An 8,202-nucleotide genomic window follows, 5' to 3' on the forward strand; every position below is an offset into this window, starting at 1 on the left:
ACCCCGGGCGGCTCCGAGGGTGGCAGAGGGACGGAGCCGTGCGAGGGGACCCGGCAGCGAGTGTCACGGCTCAGCCAGAGCCTCCTTTGCCCATTATATCCAATTCCTTCCTTATTTACCTGAACAAACAAGCGGCGCTTACCTCAGCCGAGGTGTTTGAACAGCCCGGGCCGGGTTAACCCTTGGCAGGCGCCGGGCTCAGACCCGAATGGGCCCGGGGAGGGGAGCGGGGCAAACCCGGCCACCGTTAACCCCTTCCAGCCTGACCTGGACGAGACCAACGGCTCCTCCTGGAGTCAGACCTGCAGCACAGAGACCTGCTGGATGCCTGGGAGCCCCTGGCCAGGCCCTGTGCCATGGCACCGCTCCCAGAGCAGGTGGGAGCATCCCTGACCTGAACCCTGGGACCATCCCCTATCCAAGGTCTGCAGCCACCGGGGGTTTGTCACAGAGCCTGTGATCAAGAGGGCTCAGAGCCACTGGGGGTGAGGGGAGCCCCTGACAGCACCCAAACCCTCCTCACCCTGGGGACACGGCACTGGCCAGTGCCTGGGGTCTGTGCCTGCTGCTGCAGGTGGGACTGGGCACGGGGGCATGGCTGGAACATGCAGCACTCCGGGCCCAGGTTGTCTCCACCGGCATAAGCAGGAAAAAGCTGTTCTGAGCGAGACAGACACCGAGTTGGTATTTATGGTCTTTTTTTTAGCACATGAAGCAGGCAGGGCAGTTCAGGCGGTTCTCCCACACACGTAGCGCTGCTAAAATCCAACTCCCCCGTGCCCTAAATACCCACGTCAGACCAAACCCCACTACAGACACCCACGGTGCAGCTCAGGTCGGCCCCACGTCACCACATCCCAGGGGCCTGTCCCCAGCCCATGGAGTGGCAGAGCTGGTGACCCCCCTGCCCTGAGCAGGGCCGATAAGCCATCCATGGGAAATGTTTGCTGGGAGGAAAATAAAACCCGGGGGGAGGCGACCCCAGCCCGGGTGCTGGGAAAGGCCTTTGCTGCTATCGGCAGCACCAGGAGTTTCTACCTCCCTTAGAAACTCCTCAATGTTATCTTATCGTGGGGAAAGCTCCCCCCGGATCAGGGCTCCCATGTCCCAGTGGAGCTGTTTTGGTAAACACAGCCTGGAACACGTGGCAGTGGCTGTGGGGGACACGGGGGGACCCCTGGGCAAGTGGTTGTGTTGGGAAGCCACCAGTCCCTGGTCAGGCTTTGCCAGGGGTTGGGCACGTGGGATGGGGATGTGGCACAGCCAGGAGGGCATTCCAGGCCCCCCAGTGTCCCCCCTCAGTGCTCCTGACTCTTGGCAGCCATAGCAGAGCCCCCCCCCCTCATTTGGAGCATCCTCTGCTTTGGGCAAGGCCCCACAGGCACCCAAACCTGTTCCTGTGTCCCACCCCACCATCTCCTGAGGGCACCTGGGGCAGGAGCATCCCAGCAAAGCCCCAGGGCTGCAGCCTTCCAAGCATGGATACCTCCCCCAGAGCATGGGAATGCAGGTGTCTCAGCCAGGGAGACTGAGGATGCAGGGTGAGATCACGGGTGAACTCTACACCAGGCTCACACAAGCCATGTTGGGAAGCCACAGCGCCCATCCCACCCTTCCTGCGGCCACTCTGTGCTGCTGCCCCACGCCCAGGCTGTGTGAGGGGCACATTTGGGGAGCAGGTTATGGTTTGCATGGGCTCTGAGAGCTGGATTTGCTGTGACATCACCTCCAGGTCACCCTCGTTTATTGGGTTTCTTTACAACCTCACCAGAGCAAACACCGAACCAGAGCACCCGAGGGAGGCAGGAGAGCACAACTGGGGACACTGGGCAAGATGTCACCAGGCAGAGGGGATGCACCAGCAGTCCCTGGTCCCTGCTCTGGAGCATCCCAGGCCCGCATCATCCTGGGCTGTCCAGGAACCTGTTGCCCAACTCACACCTCAGTCTGAAAGAGCTTTCCCTGCTCCTCTTATCAGTAGCACCGGGATCTTGATAAGAATAAGAGATTAAAGGGAAAAACATTTGCTTTTCTGGGCTCAGGGAGAACTAGGCAGCACAGCACTGCAAAACCAGGCAAAAGGCCCCAAAATGACACCTCTCCAGCCCCGGGGTGTCACCGGCTCCGGCTGTGCCGGGCTCTCCCCGCCGCCTTTCGCAATCGCAGCTCGGCACAGCTCTGCTTGCACATGCAAACCAGGGAAAGGAGAGATTGCAACACCTGAGGAACAGCAAAAGAGAGAAACGAAGTCTGGTTTTTCTGCCCCCTGTGCACAGTTTTCAGTGCCTTTTCCTTGTCCTCCCTGTCAACTCATCGGCTCCGATTCCGGTGCCTTTTGCCATGAAACTTCTGAACGCTTGGGAACGTGGCCAGAGAGGAGACACGGAGAAACTACTCATGAATCAGCCTGGAAGAATCTCTGCCCATCTGCTCACAACTAATCTCTGGCTCCATCACAAGAATAATAGATAAGCAGCCATGTCACATATAATAAAACTATTGAAGGCCCTTGATGTCACTGCACAAACCACAGAGACCACGGAGCCCGACTTGTCCCCACACGCAGTTGTGCTTCCTGGTCCCCTGCAGTGGTGGGACTTCCTCTGCTCCAGTTCCCACACAGCCTTTGGGGACAGTGGTGGTCCCTGTGCAGAACCGGGGTCCCTCTGAGGCCACATCCTGCACCCCATGGCTGTGCCTCAGGGCGATGCTGAATCAGGGTGAATCCCCACTCTCAGGCTGCAGGATGGGCACACTCAGGCTTTTCTGCAGCCCAAGGAGACTGGAAATGGTTGAAATGGTTGAAGTACCTTTAATACATCCCCCCCACCCCTTGGAAGGGACCTGGGAGGTGACAAGTGCTCTGCAACAGAGCCCAAAGTTACCCAAGGGCAGGGAGTGCGAGTGCAGAAACCCACAGGTGTGCACAGAGGGACTTTTTATGGTGCAATGACCCCGTGCAGATCTACCGAGGAGGGTGCTGGGATTGCTCCAGAGCCAAGACTACCTGCATGCCCTCAGACTCCTCCTCACCCCATCAGACATTCCCACTTCCCGGGCAGCCCCAGGGCGAGCAGGGCCGCTCCTCTTTATTACCCCCCCAGCTCCTCCATCTCCCAGCTGCTGCCATAAACCCCGTTTACAGGGCCCTGTGTGTGCTCGGGGCAAACAGCCACGTTATTGCTGCGGCCCCCACCCTGACAGAGGGGACAGGGCTCCTGGCCCTGCTCTGCAACTGGGTCCCCACTGCTGCACTACAGCCCTGCTCGGGTCCTGGCCACTGCCCTGACATCCCATCCCCACTGCCTGAGGCTCCTGGTGCTCCTGGGCTGCTGCAGGTGGGACTGTGGTGTCACCTGCACTCCAGGGCAGCCCTTGAGGGTGCAAAGAGGGGGTGTTGTAGAAGCCAACTCCGTGCAGGGGTGCAAGGGTGGATGTCTGCTCCACACTGGTAGCACGGACACAGAGGTGCTCACCTGGCCCCATGCAAAGGCTCCTTCACACCCTACGGTGACAGAAGGTGGACAGTGCTTGGCCCTGGGGTGTCACAGTCCCTTCTGCAGCCTGGCTGGACCTGGGATGGCAGCTGAGGAAAGACAAGCTGGAGGTGGGTGAAGATGCCAGGATGGTGGCAGCAGGGCCCTCAGCCCGGCCACTGGACTACCAGCTCTCCACCCTGGCCACCCCACTTCCCCCAGCACCCCCCGGGTTGGGTTCCCAGCTGGGCCAAGCACTGCCAGTGCAAACCCGGGTGACGCAGGGGAGGTCGCGGGAGCAGCAGATCCACCACTGTGTTTGCTGTTCCCTGCCCAAAGCCCTGCTCTTTTCTTCCTCCAGTTGCGTTAAACTCCTGCTTTTGTCTCTTGAGATTAAAAGCCTGGAAATGGCTGTGGGTCGCATGGCAGTGCCAGGAAGAGAGGGCTCAGGGCAGGCTGGGCGTGTCCCGCTCCCCGCAGGGTGAGGAAAGGTCAAGGCTCCCCCCACACTGTCACTGCCACCAGAGATTTGGGGTGCAGAGGAGGGAAACCCCCTGTGCGGGGAAGGACCCTGTGCTGGGCTCTTCATGCAGCTGCTGCATCAGCACACGAACCCCAGATCACACCCAGTACGAGAGAACCCCCAAAATAAGTCCCACAGGCCCCGCACTCCTGTTTGCTCACCATCACCCTCATCCCGCCGGCACACCGGGAATGGGGCGGCGGGGCCAGCAGGGCCTGGCTGTGCTGTGGGCCCGGGGCCGTTCCCAGGCACACACGGGCAGCCAGGTGAGACGGGCCGGGCCCGGTGCCAGCAGACGGGATGTTGTCTTTTCACACAGCCCCGCGCGGGCCGAGCGGCAGCGAAACCCTCCGCGGCTTCGGTTCCCACACTGGGTGCCACTGAGAAATGCAAATTCATTCTTCTGCTGCCGCTGGTTCTCCCCACATGCAAAACGATCCTCGGGCATAACGGCCCCACGGAGCGTCAGCCCAGGGAGTGTGGGAGCCGCTGGGCAGGGGAGCAGCCCGGGGGGGAGCGGGAGGCAGCTCCTGCTCTCCTGAGGACACACAACGCTGGGGCAGCACGCGGTGCCCCAGGAGCAGGGGAGGCTCTTGGCAGTGGTTTACCCTTGGTTCCTGTGCTGTCCAGCCCAGGAGAGCCTGCAGAAGGTTCTGCCCCAGAGGAAAGACCCTAAAAGCAACCACAAAACCCACACTCAGCCCGGTCTCAGCTCAAAGTAAGAGCTGGTGGGGCTGGAAGGTGAAGGGCTGCAGGGTGACCAGAGGCATTCCCCTCCTATTGCTCCTGACCTGCTGAGCCAGATTTGCAGCCCCAGGGGAGCAGAGAGGGGAGGACTCCCCTGTGCCCCCCTGTACAGAGGGCAGGGACCCCACAAGGGACGAGGCAGCTTCACATCCTGCAGCATTCCATGGAGCTGTGGGTCCCCTGGGGCTGCAGAGCCAGCCATGACTCAGCCGTGACTCACCCGGCTCCGAAGGAAACGTGTCACTCCCGTGAGCATCGCCCAGCTCAGGTACCTCGTCCTGGGGGCTCAGCAAGGAGCCAGGACCTGGGGGCTCACATAGGGAAAAAATGGTGTGGGAGAGGGGCAGGACCCCAAATGAGGTCCCACATGTTCTGCCTTCCCCCACTGCGCAGGCCCTGGGCTGGCCTCAGAGCTTGAAGGGATTTACTTTTCCCTGACAAACACATGACCCTGGGGGCAGCTCATGGGTACCCCTGGTCTCCTCAGCTGCCCAGACACCGTGAGGAGCCACTATTCCTGGAGCCTGGTCTGGGGAGGAGGGAGCTGTGACAGATACCAGGAGCTGGGCAGGGGGGACACAGAGCTCCCCACAGACCTGAGCCCCAGCACCTGCCAAAGCCCTGCCGGAGACAGGCAGCATTCCTTGTGGCATCCCTGGTTTCTCAGGGCAGGATATTAAAGCACAAAGTCATTAATGCTCTGTGAGGGAGCAGAGAGCCAGAGCTCTGGCCCTGGTGTGGGATGTGACCCGAAATGGTTCCGTGTTCCCCTTGAAGGGCTGTCCCGGCCCCAAGCCCAGCTCTTCCCATCCCAGCTCTCCCCATCCTGGCTTTCCTCATCCTGGGGCTGGCTCAGGCACTGGCAGAGCAAGGACATCGCTTCTCTCCTCAGCAGTGGATTTTGAGGGCAGCAAAATGTTTGTTCTGTCAACACGTGCCTAATCCTCAACCAAAAGCCGATGAAAACGCCATGGGAGAGGAAGGATGGGAATAAGCTGCCCTTTGAGACAAAGCCCCGGTGGTGACAGCCACAGGCCTGGCTGGGGGAACAGGAATCCTCTACCAGCACCCCAGCACCGGGCAGGGCGGGGGGACGGCTCCCCATGGAGCAGGGATGGGCTCCAGCTGCAGCCTGGCCCTGCCACAAATCCAAGCAGGATCTCCAGCTCCATGTAGGAGGTGCAGCAAACACATCCCTGCTCTGCAGGGATTGCCTGGCCTCAGCAGCCAGTCCCGGCTCCTTCCCCTTGAAACTGCAGCCAGGGGAGAAGGCAGCACATGGACACGTCCCTGCAGCCACTCTGGGACTGTCCCTGCCCCTGCTGACACTGTCCCAGCACACGCTGTGACACTGTCAACGGGCTCACCTGAGGATTAGCATTTCCAGATGACCCATAAAACCTTTTTCCTGGTGGGATGAAACAACACTTTGTCCTGTGAGGCTCATTTCCAGGCTGGCTGGGGCTGGGCTGAGCAAGCAGTGATGTCCCTCACTGCCCTCCCCAGGGCAGGCCCTGCCCCAGCCCCAGCAGGGACCCCTCCCGGCACTCAGCAGCACCAGCCCTGCAAGCCCTGCACCCTTCACCAGCAAAAAAAAAAATAAAAAAGGTACATTTAGCAGTTTCCATTTGTTTGCTCTTTAAATAATTGTTTCCTTATCGCTATTGATTTAGATCCCTTTAAAATTCTGACAAACCTGCTTCTCAGGCACTGTCACCTGCTTCCTCCCAGCCTGGTCCCCGCAGGCAAGGCAGAGCAGCTGAGCTCCTCCCGAGGAGGGTCCCCTGCTCAGGGAGGCACCCACACACTGTCAGCCCCCACTCACCACCTCCTTAACAAGATGGACAAACCAGGATGCTCCAAAGCCGTAGTTTAGGAGCATCCCACTGCAGACCATGGCATCAGGCACAGATGCTTTAGGGCTGCTGCCATGTCTTGCCAGGCCTGGGAGGATTGGGGTAGCAGGCAGGGACACCCACAAGGGGGTCAGGAAGGCGATGACATTACACCTTCACCAGCCACCACAGAGAGCTCTCAGTCCTGTGATGGGGAGCAAGGACGAGCCCAGGGCTGCCCAGGCCCCCTCTCCTGGGGCAGGTGAAGCAATGGGCACTTGCCCAGGTGGCTGGAAAGGCAGTGGCTGCAGTGGCCACGACTGCCCAACTCCCTGCAGAATCCAGCCAAGCTCTGCTCTGGCCACCAACAGCCCCAGTTAGTGCAGCACAGGGACACCAGGGCCAAGGCAGGACAGGACGGGTTGAAGTGTCCCTTGAGCATGGTTGGGACATTCCTGTGGTCTTGCTGGGGACAGGGACCCTCTCTGCTGCCCACCACAGCAGTGCCAGTCCTCAGGCACCTCTCACTGCCACCTACCAGAAGGGTCACTGCCCCGCTGGGCTCACGGGGGCATGAGGGGCTCCAGTGCCACCCTGGGTCTGGGGCTTCACTGCTGCAGTTTGACGTCACAGCCCAGCCTGCAGCTGTCAATTAATTGAGGAAACCCAGCCATGGCAAACAACGAGGAGGGAAAAGGCAGCAGATTAGATAACAAGGAACGTGAGTTCTTGCTGTGTTTCCCCCTGGAAAGCCAGTGCTGCACAGACCCTGCTGAGCCCGGCTGCTCCACACCAGCAGCACAAGGGACTTGGCCCCAGGGGAGGCTGAAACCCCCATCCTGAGGGATACTTTCCTAGAAAAGGGTCTGGCTTACTCCAGCCCCGAGGTTTGAGGGTCTCTCCCTCCCTCCTGCAGAGCTGTGCATCGCCCTGGGGCTGGCAGTGGGAGCAGAGCACCCAGAAATCCTTTTCTCCACAGCAGACATCCCCCTCCAAACTGGGACACGACACAGACCTCCTGCTGTGCAGACCCTTCCTCATCCCCAGCCAAGGGGGTCCTGTCCACGGTGTCCCAGCCCAGCAGCTCCTGCTCGGCTCGGCAGCACTGCCCCAGCCTCACAGTGGTGGTGACAGGCCAGGTGACAAGTGCCACCCCACTGCCCAGCCCAGCCAGGGCAGCAGCTGCTCCGGGAGTGCACGGGGACACGGGACCTGCCTGGCCGCTGTCACCAGCAGGTCCGGGAGGCTGGAAAAGCCACGTCCCGCAGCTCTGAAGGGTTTTGCGGGCGAGGAGCAACCTCAGCTCCCTCTGCTGGCACCTGCCCCAGGCCGGGCCGTCCCCAGCACACCCTGTTCCAACACCCTTCACTGGCAGCCCGAGCACCCAGGGCCCAGGGCAGCCCCTCCAGCCTGCCCAGCATCGCCCTGTTCCCAACAAGCTGAGCCACCTCCCGGACACTGCACCGCTCACTCCACGTGTAAAGACGTGAAAACCAAATTTTTTTCCTCCCACTTTACGTTACTGTGAAGGCATCACTCCTGCAGGGAAGGATTAACCAAAAATACGGGAATAGGAGTGAGGCAGGTCTGGAGCCAGCCCAGCCCCAGCTGCTGGGGTTCC

Source organism: Manacus vitellinus, unplaced genomic scaffold (genome assembly GCF_001715985.3).
Source record: "Manacus vitellinus isolate BGI_N305 unplaced genomic scaffold, ASM171598v3 scaffold_47_pilon, whole genome shotgun sequence".
Lineage (NCBI taxonomy): Eukaryota > Metazoa > Chordata > Aves > Passeriformes > Pipridae > Manacus > Manacus vitellinus.